The sequence below is a fragment of the Eurosta solidaginis genome, chromosome 4 (assembly GCF_040869045.1).
Source record: "Eurosta solidaginis isolate ZX-2024a chromosome 4, ASM4086904v1, whole genome shotgun sequence".
Classification (NCBI taxonomy): Eukaryota; Metazoa; Arthropoda; class Insecta; order Diptera; family Tephritidae; genus Eurosta; species Eurosta solidaginis.
The window spans coordinates 231,055,712-231,077,647 of NC_090322.1; the positions used below are offsets into that span (position 1 = coordinate 231,055,712).

Consider the following 21,936-nt stretch of genomic DNA (forward strand, 5'->3'; position numbering starts at 1 on the left):
TGTATGCAAAATCTCATTTTATTTATGACTTCAGCTTGTCGCAATATGATTTTTTGTTAGACTAAACTAGACAGCGATAAGGCTGCTCCAATATTTGCATTGTGGATGCAAACGAACGCAAATCTGCGCAAATATTACCAAACGTCTGGAGAAATAACTGCGGATGATCAACTGTTTGCTTATCGCGGCAGACCTAGGTTTCCCCAGTACATAACCTCTAAGCCTGCCAAGTATGGGATAAAGGTTTGGTTTGCGTGCGATACTAAATCGTTCTATCCACTCAAAAGTGAGATATATACGGGAAAGAACTCAAATGCTAGTCGAGCAACCAACGTAAGAGAAGGCGTTGTGCAAAGGTTAGTATGCCATTGGAAGAACACCGGAAGGATTATAATTTGTGACAATAATTTCACATCGCTAAACTTGGGCAAGTATTTAATGTCCAAAGGTCTTGGTACAAGTTGGTCAAAATAAGACTTTTGTACCAAATGAAGTGAAAGCTGACCGCAATCGAGCAGAAGACTCTACCATTTTCGGGTTTCTCAATGGAAAGTTTTCTTTGGTATCTTACGTCCCAAACAGAGGCAGAGCAGTCATAATACTTGCCAGTTCACCTTTGACAGATTCAATTTCAGTTGAAAAGATAAACAAGCCACGATATTTCCTTGATTACAACAATGCAAACAAAGGAGGCGTCGACGCAATGGATAAACTGCTTTCTACATATTCAACGAAACGCAAAACTTTGCGCTGGTCCTTGGCGATGTTTTATAACATGCCGGATATAAGTGTACTTGCATCATTCATCATTTACTCGGAAAATAATCCATATGCCCGTTTTACAGACGCGCGACGAAAGTTCTTGCGGAGCTTGGCCAAGCAGGTTTTTATGCCAGCAATTGAACAACGCTCTAAAGTTCCGCGGGTGGTAGGACACATCTAAAAACATAAAGCTATTGAAGTGGTACTAGATGGATCCTTTGCTGCCACTTCTAAGGGGATTTATAAATTTTACCTGATATTTCCAGCGATAAACAATCAGCATATCCTTTACGTTGTCAAGACTGTGAAATGGGAAATCGTAAAAGCACCCGCAAAATCTGTATTTGGTGTAAAAAAGCAGTGTGCGATGCTCATGCCGAAACATATACTTTGGCAAAATGCTGTTCAGTTCCTGAAAACTAATACATTTTTTTACTTAAAATTCAATATTTTTTTACTTAAAATTCAATATTTTTAAATAAAAACGTTAGTACACACGTACATGTCAAATAATCACCATACAAGTCTTTTTTTCTAAACATTATCGTGGTTTTACATGAAGTTACATGCTTGCTACAAATGTAGACTTCCGACCGTGTACGTAAGTTTTATATCCCGGGTTCATGAAGGTTAAATAGCAATCTGATATGAGTACCCAGGAACCTACATACCAGATTTCATCAAGATACCTCAAAATTTGCTCAAGTTATAGTGTTAACGGACGAACGAACAGACGGACGGACATGGCTAAATGAATTTCTTTTTTCCCCCAGATCATTTTGATATATAGAAGTCTATATCTATCTCGATTAGTTTATGCCGTTAAGGATTACCGTTATGCGAACAAAATTAATATACTCTGTCAGCTCTTCTCAACTGAGTATAATTAATAAATTAAAATAAACTGATCAGAATAAATTTAAATATAAAATAATATAAAATAAAGTAAAATGAAATTAAAAAATTAATTAAATAAAATATAACAATATAAAATAAATAAATGTAAGGCGCGATAACCTCCGAAGAGATTTTTGGCCGAGCTTCTCTTCCAATTTGGCCGGACGATACCTACATGTTTTATGCCGACTCCTAACGGCATCTGCGAGGCAGATGAGTTTAAATTAGGTAAATAAAATTAAACAACATTTTTTTTAATCGACGAATTATGGATTTGTTATCGGAAAACTATCTATTTATTAGCGAAAAGTTAATGATATGTTATCAAAATCTTATGCATTTTTTATCGGGCTGTTATCAATTTTCTTTCGTGGTGTTACACAGATTTTATCGATATGTTATCATACATTTATCAACAATTTACTGATAAGTTTTCGCTATGTAATCAAAAGCATGTCGATTTCTTTCTGAAAACCGCTATATTTGTTATCGGAATTTAACCTTTATTTATCGGTGTCTTATCTATTTCTTATGGAAAAAATATCGATTTTACTATCAAAAATGTATCGATTTGTTTCAGAAAAGTTAAAAGTTTGTTAACGACTATTCATCGGTTTGTTATGAAACAAATACCGATAAAACGTCAGTATTCAATCGACGAAAAGCTGATAACAAATCGATAACTATTGATAACCAACTTAAAACTCGGCAATAGTAACTCGCTATCAATAATAAACCGATAATAAAACAAATCTTATTAGTATCGGTTGTTACCGACAAGAAGTGAACGAAACTCTTCTCAAATTGCTTCCGTTGTGGCTAAACTGTAACCCCAAGGCGTGCATTAGTTAATTTAAAAAATTAGTTTGCAGACGTGCAGCGGTTTTTTGACAGATCGAATTTCACTTGGTGGTACTTGGTGCTCACTCCTTTTTTAATTGATATAGTTTCTGTTAAATATTACACTGAATCTTGAATAAAAATTTGTAAAATCTTATTAAAATTTATAAGATTTTAACAAAAAAATTTCCATTGTCAATTTTTTAATTCGAGCAGCAGTTTACATTATCTTAGCCTGTTTTTGAATCCATGGATTTTGAATAGTATAATAAGCAAATACTTCCGAAATTATAATGGGTTTTCCATCAGTACTTCATAACGTATTCTCGCCAAATGTCATGTCCTTTATTTAGTTATTAAATGAAAATATAAAAATTTATTTTTAACTTGTTTATCGAAAAATTCCTTGGGGAAAAGAAAATTAAAAATATACACCCCAAGCATACAAATCAAATTTTCTATATTCAAGCACTCAAAAGAACATAAATGTAAATTCTTGCTATTTGCACTTAACAACTGAGTTTTTAATAAAATTAACATACAATAACTACAACAACGCTTTTACATGCATTCGTTTTATGTTTACATGCCGTAAATATCGAATGCGTAGAAGTCAAGCCAATAAAGTCATTGAATAATTGAACAGCAGCAAAAAAAAAAAATCACATTCTTTTGCTGTAACAAACGAAATTCAATAAATGCAATTCATGTCAGACCACAAAAGAAGCAGCAGAACTCTATTACACGGCTATAAATGAAGAACGCGATGTAATGTAGGTAAATATGTACTTGTATGCCCTTATATCCGTGTAGTTATAGCATATATTCCACAGCTTTTGTATTTTTCTTAGTATGTGGCCTTTTAAATCGCATTTATGCACAGATATTTATTTACGGTGGTTTAACAATAGCAACATTGAAAAATTTATTATGCAAAAGATAAACCGATGTGTCGCACAAACACATGTACCTTTACGCTCATATGTATGTAAGTATGTATGTATATGACTATTGTATGTGGGTTTGCCTATATATATTCATTAGTTATATATAAAAATCAGACATATGTGGGTTGTTATTAAAGAACCTTGTGTTGGCTGTTAGCGCAAAAGAAAAAATGCAAAAAAGCGAATAAATTCAAAAGACTTAAGAAACGAACTTGGCAACGTAAACGTGCTACGCAAACGTTAAGTCATCAAACTGGTTGTCAATTGTATAATCTGGTAACCAACTATAGACTTGACGCCCACGAATAATTTACTTATTTAGAAGCCTTTTACCTTGTATATATGTAAGTTTATTATTTCTTTTATTCTACTTATTCTATGAAAAATGTTTAACGACGCGTTGGGTTATTTTGCAAAGAAGTAAATAACGTATGTTAATATTGCAGAAAAAAAGATAGACAGCCGCGCAAAGTGACAGATTCGTACTAAAGCTTTTAGGACTACCTCCGAAGTGGTGCTACTTGCTCGTCACTTATGTACCAACAGCACCGAAGTCAGAGCTCTGGACGGACGGCGTGCCGGTGTTTTAGAAGTACATACAGTTCGAAGATGTACCATCGCAAGGAACAAAAGCAAGGAACAAAAAAAAACCCCATGGAATGCTAAACGTCTAAAGGCTTCAATTGCAACAGACTGCAAATAATTACGCAACTCGACTCTCACACCTGCTCTCTGAGTGCATAATTCAACGCGGCGGAATTCAGGAGCAGTTATAGCATATCTCTAAAGCAGTTCGTACTGCCGCCGAGGAAAAAGTTGGTTACCCGCGAGCACGGAAAAATAGCTAGTTCGGTGAAGAATCCCGCATTGCAATAAGTATGCTTTGGCACAGTTAGTGCAGGTGAAAGAAGTGCGAGTCGGAGGAGGAAATGATCGACCATGTTTTCCGTTTGCTTAGCTAAAACTCCAGCTTTAAGGAGTGGCGCAGCTATCGGATCTAGAAGCAGCAAGTGGCGTAGATCCTAAAAGCTTTTATTATTTGCCAAGAAGACGGAGTTATTTTATAACGTCGGTCTGGTTTTTGATAGGGTTTACAATTTGGTCGTTTGGCAAACATCTGGTAAAACTATGGATTCATTGAGTCTATATATTGTCCCAACCACCCACCCAGTTCAACCTAACCTGAGGACAAGTTAAAGGTTTCTCAAAATTCGCATTTTATTGATGAAGGGTGTTTCAGATATTCTTCCATATAAGAAAAAAAAAAGTCCAACTGTGTATGTAGAAAAGTTAATGTAAAAATATGTGTGTAGTTATATATGTACATAATTTTCTTTACGCAAAAACCTGTACACCTTCGTTGAGCAACGACTGTTGACAGTAACTAAAATACTATGTCTATAAATATTTGACGTCGATGCCCTGAAGTCGTCGAACTGCTTTTATCTGTTTAGATGTCAAATTGATGTTGGTGTCACCGTGTCATTGTTGATTTTAATGTCGTTTTTGTTGTTAACATCAGCCAATTATCAATTTAATGGTGTCGTACAGATATGAAATAAATTTATTATTAGTTTTATATAAGAGTGCCTCTTTTTTCATACACAGCATAATATTTATAACTTTTCTGAGGCATCTCAAATATATTCTTTACAAAATATTACATAGATGTTAAAAATTAATTTACCATATTTTGCCTAAGTGTACAAAAATGACAGAAATTTTTATGTTTGGTGCTATATTACAGTTTTGAATTAAGTTTGCTGTTATTCATTCATTAGAGTGCGCCATCTCTCTTTCTGATCTTTCCTACTAATAACATTTTGAGTTTTTCAACGAAGTATTTCAAACATTCTTTAGATTTATTTGCTATATTTTCTTTTATGACAGATAATACCGAAAATTTACTTGGATTATATTTTTGCGAGATTTCTTAAAATTATTCGATTTTTTTTTTTTTTTGCCTTCTCGGTATTATGCGAAGGCGCCCACATAAATTATTATTAAGATGTAATTTTCCATATGATATAATCTTATGTACTCCATAACCTACTTGTTATCGTAGCTCGCATGCCCACAAAATATATGGGTTAATCCAATACAATACATTCATACTTACATATGTACATCTTCGCCTTTGATTGTTTTGTTTATGTTGCGTGATTATCACAAATTACAATTCTTAATAATTATCCAACTTGCACATGCAACAAGACTGAAATTACGACACGAAAATCAGTTAGCTAACATAAGTCACGCTTCAGTGGTCACTTCTTGAGGAGAAGATGTGCATATAAACATAACAAACAAACTAAGCCACATATGCACATTTATGTTTGTAGTACATGTGACATATATATGTATATACTCGTACATATGCATATCGTATGAGCTTTTTTCATTGTCGAGTTCTTTATGTTGCATTAAACGGAAATGCAAGGCGTGAAGTATATTGGGCTTATATAAGCTACTGTTGTTCGCATTTTGTATTTAGTATCATAAACTATGACGCCTTATGATACGGTGCTTTTACTGTGAGATCGTGCTTGTCAGTTAGTTTCGTTAAATTATTAATTCGAACCTTGCTATAAACTTGAATGCAATCACTTTAATCCGAATTATCGTTTTCGTTCTCAGTGCAATTTATACAGGAAATAAAATCATATTGACTTTTGAAAATGTATGCAACTTACACTAGCTAGTAGGGGTGCGGGCGGGGAGTACCTTGAAGGTTCAATGTGGTCGGGGTTGTACCCGAACGTACCGAATCTAGATCCGAAAAAGGGCCATCAGTATCCAGTTTTGGGAGTGTGTTGATCGCTACAACAACACCAGCAGCACACTAATTTCTACAATTCCATGAGTTTAAAATTTTTCAATTAATTGATTGATTTAAAATGTAATATTGTAATACTAAATAAATTTTTGTCAATAATTTTCAAATTATTATTTATTTATATTTAGTTAATAATTTTTATTCTCGTTTGCCTATATATATAATAAATTAATTGACTGCGGGCCACTTAAATAAAAAAATGCAAGGCGCGATAACCTCGGAAGAGATTTTAGGCCGAGCTCCTCTTCCAATTTGCGTCGTGCTCCTTTTAATTTATCCTACAAATTAGCGGGACGGGAGCTACTTTTTTTATGCCGATTCTGAACGGCATCAGCAAGGCAGATGAGTTTTCACTACCCGAGCGGGTTAGGGGATCAGAATATACCCGCGGTTGGTATGCCTGTCGTAAGAGGCGACTAAAATACCAGATTCAAGGGGCTGTGTAGCGCAACCTTTCAGGTTGCCAGCACAATATATAGCTTCTCCAAACCCAATTGTCAACCTCACCTATCCGCGGCGAATCCTGTTTCACTAACAGACGACGCTCTGGCGACGACAAGCTCCTCATGGAACTTGGGGGTAGAGAAGGAGGGAATGAAGATTTAATGTGGCCACATAAATCGTTCCCGAGATGGCCGGGCTAGCACATTAATGGTGCTGTGGTACCGGAGCGTACCGGATTTGTATCCGGCAAAGGACCATCACATCGATAACACTCCCCAAAGCCTTGGGGGGCACCTTTATAGCTACAACAACAAACAACAACATGAGTTTTCACTGAAAGCTTTTCATAGCAGAAATACACTCGGAGTGATTGCCAAACACTGCCGAGGGGCGGCCTTGCTTAGAAAAACTTTCTTCTAATTGAATAATATTGTTCCTAAATTTTTTTATGTTGCTTTGCCTGGGGCGTGAACGCAGGATCCTCGGTGTGGTAGGCGGGGCACGCTACCATCACACCACGGCGGCCGCCAATTATTTATTTTTTCATTTAACTCTTCTTATAATTCGGTGGCGGCTGCACAAGTTCGTTCTAAGTAGCGGCATACTGAAAATTTATCGTCAAATTCTGGTCAAACCTGAGGACAGACCTCATCAGAGGATTATTTTTAGGGATGACGCGCAAGGTAGCATACAAAACTGTCAACTTAAAAGAGTCACTTTCGGAATATATTGCGCGCCAAACTTGGCAATTAGAACACTTATTTAATTAGCTCAAGACTGTCAGGATTCACATCCATTGGCAGCTCAAATTCTCTGGAACTCCATGTACGTAGATGGCGCATTCGCTGGATTCCGCGGTATAGCCACAGCTTTACAAGCGTGCGATGAACTTATCGAATCATTAGAGATCGCTGGCTTGCCCTTGAGGAAATGGTCCTCAAATTTGAAAGACCTTCTGAGGAGTCTTCCGCAAGAGCATCTCTTGGACAGCGACTTCTTGGAATTAGACGAAACAAGTACGACAAAGGCATTAGGAATTCGATGGAATGCTAAATCAAATCAGTTCTTCTTTAAAATTCATGTTCCCTCGTTGCAGGACACGTATACGAAACGCGAAGCATTGTCTCTTATAGCGAAGCTTTTTGACCCAGCAGGTTGGCTAGCACCAATCGTGGTGCTAGCAAAAATAGTTATGCAGCAAATATGGTCTGACGGTACTCCCTGGGATAAGCCCTTATCTCCCCAAACTCTTTCCAAATGGAAAGCATTTTTAGAAAATTACCAATTCGTAGAAGAAATCGAAATTTCGCGATGGGTATTTTATTCCGCGGAATCACCTTTCCAAGTTCATGCCTTTTGCGATGCCTCGTAAAAGGCATACGTGGGGGCGATATATTTAAGAGTAGAAAACCAGGGAATCACGTCTTCCAATCTTTTGCTGGCCAAAACAAAGGTCGCACCAATCATACCCATTTCACTTCCCCGCTTAGAGCTATGTGGTGCTGTTCTGGTGGTCGATATGCTTCAATCACTTCTAAAGGAACTTCCATTCAAAGTAGAAAATATATACTGCTGGACAGATTCTACCATCGTTATCGCGTGGTTAAGAAAAAGGCCCTGCTCTTGGACCACCTTAGTCGCTAATCGAGTGGCAAAGATCCAAGATGCTCTCAGCGTTAGGCATTGGAGTCACGTTGATTCCAAGGATAATTCCGCGGATCTTGGTAGCACAGGAATTTACCCACAGGACTTATGCTCGAATAAGTTGTGGTGACATGGCCCCTCGTGATTAGCCAAATGCGTAGACCAGTGGCCTTCCTTGGATGTAGATATAGACGACATTACGCTGGAAGCGAGGGGATTAAAGGCACACACTTCACAGGTGTTGAAGCAGGAGGATCCCCTAGAAAGATTTTCGTCGCTTTCGCGTGCACTGCGGGTTTTAGCATATGTGTTTAGGTTCAAAAATCGAACTAACCGATATACCCGACGGTTTCATTCTTACCCCTCTCTAATTATTTCTGGAGCAGAAATTTCTAAAATTCGATTTCGGCTCATAACACTTGCCCAGATGAATCACTTTCCAGAGGAGCACAAGAATCTTACCGCTAAAATTTGTAACGTAGCAAAATGCTACGTCACAATAACCTATTCACAGCCCTAACATTAAATATATACATACCCTAACACTAAATATATACATACCCTATACAATAGAAGCACCACCGTAATCCGCCTGAACCAATCCGTAAGCTTTCTCTAGGGTAAGATACTTGATTATCACCACCGTTTCCTGAAAACCGCAACCCGTACTGTCATCTTTCCGCCGCTCCTGCGCTATTATCCGTGGCGTCTCTCTCTACCGCTCTCTCTCTCTCTCTCTCTCTTTCTCTCTCTCTGGGATCAAAGGCTGCCGGCATCGAAAGGCAAAAGCCGCATCGTGTGTGTGTGCGTGTTCGGAACAAAACAACAACTAATTGTGTTGTTAATTGGTAGAGGTTAGTGGGACCTTCGCCTGACCCTGGAACGGCTGAGCTTACCTCAGCCTTCGACAAAACCCACCTCACAAATTGCAATATCGTCAAAGAGTAAAATTCTCTCCTTAAACCCATTCCTCGATATTCATGGTGTAATTCGAGCCAACGGCCGACTGCAGATGTTGTCTGAAGACGAAAAGCGTCCGATTATTTTGCCCTATAGTGTTATTTTGCAAAGTTGTTAGTAGAACTTGTTCCCAAGGGCTTTCTTCATGGCGGAAATCAATTGGTATTTCGTTACTGCGCCAACAATATTGGATTCCGAAAGCCAAAAATCTTATAAAGACAATTACTCATAATTGTAAACCATGTGTTGTACACAGGAAACAAAATCAATGTCAAATTATGGCGGTTCTCCCGGAAGAACGGACGGGAGACCATTTGAAAATACAGGTGTAGATTTCGCCGGTCCATTCGATATATCACAAAATAATTAAAACCGAAATTGTAAAGTATCCAGGCTATCCGACAGCCCAAAATTCCGTGTTCGGATTGGTCCTTTCTGGCCCATGTGTCCTTTAAGGCACAGCGACCCCTTAATGGGTACCGTTTCGCATCTTCCGCGTTCGCGTGGGTCCTATCCGGCCCGGGTGTCTTTTCAGGCACAGCGACCCCCTAATGGGTACCGTTTCGCATGTTGTAATTTTTCTTAAATCATTTTAAGGATTAAATTGAATTGTATTGAACTTACATTACATATATCGTTATATAAGATCCATTTGAATTACAGCCCCTACTGGGCAACGATTATGAAGCTTACACAACCATTAAACTTAAATTTATTTATAATAAAGCACTGTATATATTAAAGAAAACTCAACAATTTATTACTTTACATGCACTTAATGAATTTTAGTTTTAGTTTGGAAATCTATATAGTGCTTAGCTTCTAAGTTGTTTGTTGCAACCCCTACGTGTTGCAAGGCCGGCGGCAATGTTGAAGCCAAACGCCTTCAATAGTTGGGAACTACTGGTGTTTCTTCATTCACAGCTGTTCGCCACAAAGCTGCACTGTGGTTGGAAATCTACCGGTGGTTCTCTTTCGAAGTTAGGGTTCGTTAACGCTGCGCTCAACTGCAAAGGCATAGTCTTCTACTTACGCCAGCAGTTGAGACAGCGTTACACAACAGGATTTTCAATCTAAGGTAATACTAATACTTTCGGTAATACTAAATCTTAGAAATTATATTCTAAATTTGAAATTCGATTTTTCACCCGCATATATCTTCATATATGCGGTTTCTTTTTCTTCAATAAAACTATACACCTTTATATTATACTTTATTAACTCCTGTTGTTTTCATTTCCTTGTTTCGTTCTTTCTACCTTTCGAGTTGCCGTAAGGTCGAACCGCATACTATTTTGTTTGTGTTGACAAACAAAAGGCAAATATTTCATTTAATAATTTGTAAAAAATTTAATCAACGTGACATCAGGATGGACAAGGCGATAGCTGCTTCGGTTATATCTTGTATATCTCACCAAAGCCTTTTCTCCTGGGAGTGGGATTTGAATCCGCACACCTACGATGGTTGTAGTTATACAAACGCATTCAGCCACGTCATGTAATTTTTTTTAATGATTTTCTATAGTTTTTACATTTTTGTCATTTCTGAAAAAAACGTTACGGCAGCTAGGAAATGTACACACATAGGTTGAATTAGTCTATAGTGTTACCAGAAGTTTGCTCAACGATGAAACTGAAAAGCTATATCAGAAACGAGGACCTATGTTGTTAAATAAGGCAGTGTATGGTAGTTTTATCCGTTATGAGCCTACAGCTCCCTATTTTCCATTTTTGTAGTAATTTCTTAAGTCTAAGGTTTTAAGACTTGCACATAATCTTCGACAATTCTTTGACAATTTTCCTTGATAAAACACCATTTCTGCATGGTCTGTCATGTGAAAATCTTGCATTTTTTAATCTCGCCAAATCTGATTGAGTCGTCTACAGAGCAAACTTCGACGGGTGCCCACCTAGCTAGTTAGTTCGTTCGCCTTTTCAATCCTGTCAATTTGCATTTGTTCCAGAACCCAATTTAGATGTATGCTTCTTCCGATTCTTTCCGGGGGTTGCTTGTACTCCAACACACTTTTAGAATTTGTGTTTTGAGAAATTATTGCATAAGTTGTTGATTGGCTTTCAAAAAAAAGTTGGCGTGCCTGCTTTGATTACGGCTTCTAATTCAGCCTGAAAAGCACTACAGCAGAGCTATAGCGGATATACCACACACCCTACTCCTTCCATTACTTTGGATTTATTGTTGTACACGCATATCGCCTCGTTTGCCATTTGGACACCCTCGCGCGAACTGTCAATTTATATTTTAGTTCTACGACCCCCCTCGAATTGCAGGTACGTAAAAAGTCATGTAATTGAGGACAATATACTACTACGCCGTATGGTCTGTGCTCAAGCTGGCCTGATGCACTGAGCTTCGTCGCAGTTGTTAAGGTTATGTTCTTTGCCACTAGGTCTACAGGTCGGAAGTACACAATGGGCTACAGTGCAGGTGTCAGGGCTGCTTTTAGGGTTCCCTCATTTTTTGATGCTGGTTATTTTTATGTGGCTTTCCTCCAAATAAGGACTCCATTGTATAAGATATTCTTTACAATCGCTGTAAGCATCCAAAGATAGAGGCAAGTAGAGAGGCAAATAGACCCAGTGTGCGTTACTACAATATACTTTTATATGCATAAAATGCCGCTTTCACTTTCGCCTCCACGGTGAGCTTCCACGACAACTTACTGTTTCAAATGATTCATAGATATTTTTTGCAAGGGTTCGACTTATGATATATTCAACGTCATCTGCCTACGCCGTAAGTTTGACGGATCCATCGTTTAACTGCCTGGACAAATGGTTGAATACCAATATCCGCAACAGAGAGGTGAAAACACCCTGCCATGCGGCGTGCTCCTTTCCACTGATTTCGTTGCCTCATATATACCCCACTGCAAAGTAAACTTCCTCCAATTAAGCATACAGCCAACTCATCTGCTTAGCGCTGGATGTACTTAAGAATAACTATTAATACCCGCAATATATAAGAAGATTTCAACACTTCTTTTATTATATATTCCAAGACTTGCTTTATGTTTATAAGCACCTCATGCTGGGCCATGTCTACCGACTTGCCTTTGGCGTACTCTCGTTGTATTTTGGAGAACAGTTTTTCATCCATGTTGGACTTTGTACACGCATCTATCAGCCTCCCAAATTATTTTAGCAAAAATAATATTTAGCTAATGTGTAAGTAGTCTTTGGGATACATATGCTTGATCTTCTTCGCCTTTGGTGGGAAAGCTACACGAGCAGTTCTCCAAGATCCATCGAATATTATTTTAAGCTATTCCATTACCCTGTACTTAGCTGGGCTGGGAATATTCCATCTGAGCTCGGCGATTTAAAGGTAGAGAAAGTCTTTATAGTAATCGGCCACCAAACTCGGCACTACCCGCTCAATGATCGCAGTGTAAGTGCTGTCTGCTAGCTATCCTGAATCATCTCGCGATGGAAAATGTGTGCTAAAAGGCTTCTCAAGAGACTCTTAACTATTACGTGACTATTTACCGTTATCTCTCTTTATTATTCCACTCGACCACTCGATGTCCGTACACACATATTTCCAAGAGGCTTCCTTCGCCCTATGTTTTTCGCATTTGTAGATTCTCAACATATTTCTGTACTTGTCACTGCAGGCTTCACAGCGATAAAAGTAAAAAAGAAAATTGTTAATAATTGGCTCCATTCTCGGCAATAATAATGCAGTTCTGAAAAGTTGATATGCTGCTACAAAAAATTATGTCTCATTTAGGTGACGTGTGGACATCACATTAGATAACGCTATGTGTGTTTCTCATTTACTGAGCCATCCGCACTGACAAAATATATCAGTCGACGTCAAGGTAGTCTGTTTTTTTCCTCAATGAAATATAACAATTCAAAAGTAATGTCTTTCGACATATTTTTTGTTTTTGTTGGTAAAAACAACTTATGATCAATTATACTTGTTGAAATTAAATATTATATATTCTGATCATGTGAGCCTATGTTGTACTTGAAGTTTATGAGAAAATGTTTATTCATTCGTTTTCTAATTGTTCAATAAATTTATCAGGTTATGGGCCCAGCCAGAATAAGGCGATAACCAAATATTGTATTACTGCCAGGAGTCTTTATTGAAATCATAAAGGAAAGCGAATCGTAATGGCAATGAGTACGTCAATTGCAAGTGTTCCGTTGCTGAATGGACAAAATTATAATACATGGAGGACACAAATGGAAGCGGTTTTACATAAGAGCAGATTGCTGCGTATTGTTCATGGAGTTGAGCAGAGGCCGGACGATTTGATTTTACCAGCAGAATTAACAGCAGTATGAATTGGCGAAAAGGCAAGATGAACAGCAAGAATATGATGACAAAAATTTGGATGCTCGTGCAGAAATTATCATGGCGTTGGAGCCAAATGTGATTAGAATGGTGAGGAACCTGAAAACGGCGAATGAGGTATGGGTCTACCTACAGAACATCTATGATAGAAAATCCACAAGGCGTAAGGCTGAATCCTACCGTAAGTTAATGAATTTAATAATGAGTGATGGTCAATTAATCACAGATTATCTGATTGAATTTAATGCGTGTATTTCATGTTTAACGGAGATAAATGTGGAGATCGATGATAATCTTCTTACCATAATATTGCTGGATAGTTTATCAAGCAAATACAAAGAAGTTCGAGCCGCATTTGATACTGCTAGTGAATTTCCGCCACTAAATGTCTTACGTGCGAGGTTATTAGAAATTGGAGACAAACCGACCAATCAAGAAGAAGAGGAAGCGTTCAAGGTTCACAAATTTGTCAGAAACAAAGCAAAACAAGGAGAGGAAGTATGTAAAGGCAAGAGGTTTTCCGGAAATGTTGGTAATACAAATAAACAAGGTATGTGCTTTCCATATAACTGCTACAAATGTGGGAAGAAAGGACACAAGGCAAAAGATTGCAGGCTGAAAAATAAAGACATTTCAAACAGTGCTGAAACGTCAATGGGTTTTGTGGCAACAGCTGAGTGCTATAACACAGGCACAATGGAAAGCTCTAACACTGTTTTGTGGTGTTTGGATAGTGGGGCAACTTCGCATATATGCGGATCAAAATCTGATTTTATCAATTTAGATGAAAAATTTTCCGGGAGGTTCGGTTAGCAGATGACAAAGAGCTTGATTCAAAAGGTATTGGTACTATTGAGCTGAATGTTATTATCAATCAAAAATGAGAACCATTAGCTTGTTCAAAACTTTATACGTACCTGGGTTGCGATGCAATTTAATATATACTGCAGAAGCAACTGAAAATAACTGCAATATAGTTATGTCCAAGGATAAAGCGCTTATAATGAAGGATGGCCAAGTTCATGTAGAAACTCCAAAGTCACAGGGTTTGTTTATGGTTAAATGTTTCAAATCAAAACCAGATTTGTGTAATGGAGTGAGAGGTACGAATAGTCAAGAATTTGTTCTGTGGCATAAAAGGTATGGGCATTTAAACTCGAGTCATTTGACTCAGTTACAGTCAAAACGTATGGTTGAAGGTTTGCCAAAATTTCAAAATCAGAGAATAGAGTGTGTCACGTGTTATAAAGGCAAGCAAATTAGAGATGATTTCATTACTAAAAATGGCAAGTCGTCTAATGGAGTATTGGATTTAATACACACTGACATGTGTGGTCCTACGAAAACGGAATCGTTGAGTGGAAAGAAATATCTTGTAACTTTTATAGATGATTTTTCTAGAAAAGTTTTTACATATTTTTTGCACCACAAGAACGACTATCTAAACGTTTTCCAAATATTTAAGAAGGAAGTTGAATTGAGTAGTAGCAGGAAAATTAAATGCATGCGAAGTGATAATTCGAAAGAACTTACTAGTGGCGAATTTACAGATTTTTTAAATTCACATGGTATAAGGCGCCAATTAACAGTAGAGTATACTTCAGAGCAGAATGGAGTTGCTGAAAGAATGAATAGAACGTTAGTGGAAATGGCTAAATGCTTAATGATTGAAGCAAATCTACCAGAGTTTTTATGGGCTGAATTAGTACATACAGCAAGTTATATACGAAATCGTTGTCCAACGAAATTAAATAATGATAAAACCCCAGAAGAGTTATGGGAAGGAAAAGTTCCAAGTGTGCTTCATTTTCGACAAATTGGTAGTAAGGCTTTTGTATTAAGAAAAAATCCAGGGAGGACTAAATGGCATCCAAAATGTGAAGAATATACTTTAAATGGTTATTCATAAGAATCGAAAGCTTATCGTCTATGGAAAAGAGGAACGCGTAAAATCATTAAAAGTAGAGTTGTGAGATTTTTAGAGGGATATTTTGAGATCAATGAAGATTATGTCGAGAAAAATAAGGAATTTTTCCAAGAGTATATTTTCGAGAAAAAATTTTAAAGTAACAAAAAATCAGAAACCAAAAATTATTTACAAAGAAGCAATGAACTGGAATCAGGGGCCCAATTCAGTAACTGTGAGTTTTAAAATGTACACGTTTTCTTCATATAATTTGTATGAAAGGAAAATTTACATTTCAAAACTTATAGTTACTGAATAGAGCCCCAGATGACGACGTTTTTATTGATAGTACAGATCAAGTCGATAGCGATGTGAATGACAATATTATGGGAATTGAGAAAAATAGCTCTGAGAGAGAAAAGGTTAATGATAGAGACAATTTCGAAGCAGGAAATGAATTACCTGAAAATTCCATAAAGAGACGTTTACGAACGTGGGCTTTTGGTAATGAGTCAATAAAGAAAGTGTCAGAAGAAGAAGACCCTAATTGTTATAAAGATGCTATTTTTTCGCCAAAATCAGATGAGTGGCTGAAGGCTATGCAAACAGAAATTAATTCTCTTATGAAAAACGAAACTTGGGAATTAGTAGATTTGCCCAAAGGAAGAAAAGCATTTGGTTGCAAATGGGTATACAAATCAAAAATACGACCTGATGGCACAGTTGATAAGAGAAAGGCAAGGTTAGTTGCACAGGGATATTCTCAAAAGTTTGGAATAGATTATACAGATGCATTTGCGCCTGTAGTACGACAAAGTTCAATACGTCTTATATATGCACTAGCAGTTGAGCATGATCTTAAGCTACGACAGTTGGATGTGTCTAATGCATTTTTGAATGGTAATTTGGACGAAGAGATCCTCATGCAACAACCTGAGGGATATGTTGATGAAAAACGGAAAGATAAGGTTTGTTTGCTTAAAAAGGCTATTTATGGACTTAAACAAGCTGGAAGGCAGTGGTTTAAATGAATAGATGATGTAATTAAAAAAATTGGTTTAACACAATCAAATTACGATCAATGTATATACACACTTAAAAACAAAAATTTTATAGATGCTTTATACGTTGATGATTTAATCATTGCAGTAAAGGATGCTATTAGACTGAAAGTTTTATAGAAACTCTGAAGGAAAATTTTGAGATACGCGATTTAAACCAACCCTCTAATTGTATTGGTTTGGGAATTAAAATGGATAAAGGGAGTTTGTCAATTTCACAACCTATGTATATTGGAGATTTAATTCGGAAATACGGTCAAGCTAACGCAAAACCAGCAAAAATTCCAATGCATGAAAAGACGGTTTTAGAAAAAGATCCGAAAATTCCAGGGGAAGCAGAAAAAATTGATAAAACTAAATACCAAGAAATTATTGGATCACTTTTACATCTTTCGGTTTTCAGCAGACCTGATATAGCGTGCAGTGTTAATATGTTATCGCAGTTTAGTCAAGATCCACGTAGGCAACATTGGAACGCAGCTATACAAATAATACGATATTTAAAGTATACGCAAAATTTTGTTTTAACATACATATAAGAAAACGGGGCGTCAACTTTTAGGCTATGTTGATGCAAATTGGGCAACAAACGTAAATGATCGTAAATCTCAGACAGGTTTTTGTTTTTTTTCTCGCAGGTGGAGTTGTGTCTTGGGAGTCGAAGAAGCAACGTGTCGTGGCAACATCCAGTGCTGAATCGGAGTATGTTGCGTTATCAGAGGCAGCGAAAGAGGCACAATATTTATGTTTTTTACTGTGTGAGCTCGGGTATGGATTAGATAAACCAGTTGTTCTTTACTCGGATTCACAAAGTGCACAACAAATGGCTACGCTTGGAGGACATCACTCTAGAACTAAGCACATTGATTATAAATATCATTTCATTCGCGATGCTTGTCAGAATGGTGTTATTAAAATAGAGTATTGTTCAACACATGAAATGCCGGCTGATGTTCTCACTAAACCAGTTGCAAGAATTAAACATGAACTATGTATCAAGTCAATGGTTATACTTCAAACATTTTGATCACAGTTGAGGAGGCGTGTTGGTAAAAACAACTTATGATCAATTATGCTTGTTGAAATTAAATAATATATATTCTGATCATGTGAGCCTATGTTGTACTTGAAGTTTATGAGAAAAGGTTTATTCATTCGTTTTCTAATTGTTCAATAAATTTATCAGTTTTGTTAGTGAAAAAAAATTAAAAAAGAATCGACATTAATCTTAAATTAACTCTGATTTAGAATAACTTGTGGAAAATTGTTAACTTCAAAAACAAAAAACTTCCTCCGAACAACATAAAGTTAAGTGATTTTTCAACATAGACTTTTTTTTCTCAATTTAACCGAGGCGAATTCAGTACCAGTAGTGGAATTCACTAACTTATACACTAACTGTTCACTAACTTAGTTTTAACGACTAGAAATATTTGACATTTAAATTTCGTTGTAATAGTAGAAAGGTGGCAGCACAGCTTAACGAAACCTAAGAAATGCGAAAATCACAAAAGGAATGCCAAAAAAAATAAATTCCGTATACGAACTGCTTATTATTATTGTGCAAGTTTTTATCTATTTTAACAAAAGGTAAGTAAATGCGGTATTAATTTCTTGTTTTTATCTGTTGATATCGCAGTTATACTTGTACCCTTTAATTGACCATCAAGTTGAGAAATAATATCATGAGCCAAGTCTAGGGTTAGTCGGTACATATTTCGAAACTCCCATGCATTCAAATGGAATGGGTTATCTAGTTCCCTAGTAAGGTGTCTATCCACTGGCTATGCGCTTAGTAATTCATCATCTTGTGATAAATCGTACGCCAAGTACTCAAATGCCATTTGATTTATAAATAAAGCAGGTTTTCGTGTTTGAAAGTATTCAATTAAAGTTCCGGTTTTCTTTTTTAACTAAAATTGGCAGAAATGTTAATTTCGTAATTTTTAACGCAGCCAATTTACTTGCCGTTAATTTAACAACACAGCTGATCGTCGATAAACAAATATCGATTCAAAATAGTTACTGAATAACGAAATCGTTATAGTTATCGATTCGCAAATAATGCGATGGCAAATGTGGTTAATAGAGTTAGTGAATTCCACTACAGGTGTCGTGTTGAATTCGTTTTTCCATCACTTTGAATAGATTCGCCTTGAAATTTAACATACGCATATTTATAATAATGAAAATTATTTCGATATAAAAAAATAAGGCATGCTCCTTTGTTTTCAGCAAAATTGCATCGTTTTGAGGAAGAATTATTGAAATTTTTGAAAAAAATAAATTGTTCGTGTAACTTACCTCAATTTTGCAGGCATCCAAGTTTAAAGCTCGCAACAGTTGTATATTTTGCTTTTGTATAGTTTAGTGACTTTTTTGTTTGTGCTGATTTTTCGTACTCAACACTCGCTTTAGCTTTCACTTCAAAATCTACGAAACAAAGTTTTTTTAAAACCAAAAAATGAGAAAAAAAGTTAGAAACACAAAATAAAATAAATTTAAAGCAGACGAAAAAATCGTACAGCGAGTGACCGCAAATATAAAGTCAATATCCACACAGAATTGACCGAAAATGGGGTAAAAGCACAAGGACCAAATCACAATCGCAACCACAACTACATACATGCAAAATGTGTAAAAACGCAAAAGTACAAAAAATAATAAACGACAGCAAGAGGCCAAACAACCTGGTTGGACAACAGCAGCAACAAGTTAAAGCCAAAACTTGTTGGCCATTTTCGTTATTACAGTTTGTATGTATGTACGTATGTTTGTGTGTATGACCAGCAGCAAATTTTTGGCTTTTTATCGTTAGTGTTTTTTTGTTTACTTATTGTTTTATTGAGAACGGCGTTCGCTTTTTGTATTCTCGTTCAAATGCAGCATTTGTTGCTGTGTTTGTTATTTATTTGGCGCTGTATTTGTAAGCACATTCGCTTGAGTTTTTCACTTTTTTTTTATAAAATTGAAACTAGATATTTTAAGTTACTAAGCAGCTTAGATAATTCAGTTACTGCTCCTGCTGTTTATACACTTTTTGAAATATTAAATTATTTAGCTTTCGATGAATATTTGTGTTATCATTTTGCAATAATTATATATATATTTTTTAATTTCACTGGAATAACTCGTCGGAAATCCCAAGAAAAAACGAAAACAAATTGCAAAATATTAACATTCGGCATACAAATGCGATTGCACACAAAAATTTCTACAAGATGCGATCACCTGCAAAGTTGGCTCGTTTGCCTTGAGTTGCCAAAAGTTTAAATCGACAAAAGTATATACACATGCGTATATATGTATTTCTACCTACATCTATACATGTTTACGTGTACAATATGTATGCTGCGGTACGGTTCAATTGGTTCGGGTCTTTCACTATTTTTAACAATTTTTTTGTAATTCACATTAGCGAAAATTACATACAGCTATTGTTACTAGTACATTTTTTTTTTTCTTTTTGTTTTTTTTTTAACTGCACTTCCTCATCACCTAGCTTTTTGGGTGCTGAGCTTTTAACTTAAATACACGTGCATTCATATTGGTGTTAAAGCAGATAACTCTTTCAACTCAGACCTATGCATTGATTTTGAATGTAATTTGTCTCTGTGGTTGTTGTTGTATTAATGATAAAGACTCTCCCCGAAGGTCTTGGGGAGTGCTATCAATGTTGATGGTCCTTTGCCGGATACAAATCCGGTACGTTCCCGTAACAAAGCACCATAAGATTACTATCCCGACCATCTCGGGAACGATTATTATGACCACGTTAAACCTTCTTGGCCGTCTGGGGTCGCCAGAGCCTTGCCTGCTAAATATGTGTATGATACATTCATATCTGTAACAGGCTTTCCTTCGCGTAGGTGAGGTTGACAATATATTACGCTTATCAACCCCTTGAATTCCGTAATTTGTCTCTAATATCAATAAACGGAAGAAAAATTATGTTAAGTAATATGAGCCAGTCTTGTTTGTAAATAAAATATGTAAAAAATGGAGCGCATGGTGAAAAAGTAGTGCTATAAATCCAACATCACTGATTAAATTCTGTTAAACGAGGCGAAAAATTTTACTGAGTAAAATGTTACCCTGATGTTGCACTCTCACAATTTATCGTTTGAATAACGTCACCTAGCGCTGTGAAAAACGGCTTGCAATCGATGAGTTATCGGTTTGTTAAAGGTGTGTTATCGATAAGGTATGTATAGACAAGTTAAAGGTTTATTGTAGAAGCATTTTAAAACAAAGGATATCAACAATTTACTATTTTTTATCTGCGAGTAATCGGCCTACTATCGAAAAGTTATCGATTTGTTACTGAAAAGTTAGTACTTATAGAAAGCTATGGATTTGTTACCAAGAAGTTACCGAAAATTTATCGATTGATTATCAAAAAGTTACCAATTTTTTATCAAAAGGTCATCGATATATTTTGAGATAATATCGATTTGTTAACGAGAACTATCGATTTTAATCGGAGTGTTATATAGATAATAACGGCATCATATCGGTTGATTGTCGAAGACTCATTGGTTTGTCGGGTGATAAGACTTTTTGGTAAATTGGTGTCCCACGCCCGATTAAGTAATGGGACAATCCGATGCCAATGTCAATCTTTCAAGAAGTTCAGTTAACCACTTTGCGTGAATACTTGGTAAGAAAGTTCTGCTTCTTAAAGAGCATAAGCAGTTCTAAAATACTAGCTGTTTAAAAATATTACTACTTACGAAAATTTTCATACATTTTTGCATGTAATTTGATTAAATTTTATCACTTCACAAAACGCAAATTTGATAATATTTTTTTCACGACTAAGTAGTTTTCTAAACAAAAGCGTATATATAGAAATATATATAAGATGGAAGTGATTCCGAAATAACGCCGAAATGGTCCCGAAGAAGTACGACTATGTTCCTGTAATGATTTTGAAAAGGATGCCAAAAGATTCCGAACCCAACGGCGAAACGACATCGGTGCTAGTTTTGAATTTCCTAAAGAGTTCCAGTTTTTATATTACCTACGGCTGGAACAAAAAAAAAAAAAAAAAGAGCCAATTTCTTGGGTGAACTGAGGTTTGTTTTTATTCGTATCTCCTGCTAAAAGTCGTTGGTATGCGAAGATTAACCTTTTGCTACAAATTTTGGATAATGAACTTTATCACATTTGATGAAATGCTAATCTTCATTATTCAGTTTAGTGCGTACATATGAAGTCATGTATTTAGGAAAGAACAAGCGGGAGGACTATCACCCAAGCAGCATAGCTTCAGGCGCAATCTAAGACGCCCTGATGTAGAAAAAGCACAG

General features: G+C 36.3%; 1 protein-coding gene across 12 annotated transcripts in view; it reads right to left on the reverse strand.

The window, feature by feature from the left end:
* The window catches only part of pot (papillote), a 163,956-nt gene that overhangs the window by 138,360 nt on the left and 3,660 nt on the right, over positions 1–21,936 (reverse strand). For 11 of the 12 annotated variants that reach the window (XM_067785018.1, XM_067785013.1, XM_067785011.1 and 8 more), the window contains one exon: positions 18,929–19,057. The gene's annotated coding sequence lies outside the window, so the exon portion shown is untranslated. Of the gene's footprint in view, positions 1–18,928; positions 19,058–19,457; positions 19,650–21,936 lie in introns of those variants that run through there. The other variant, XM_067785016.1, reaches the window with a different exon arrangement.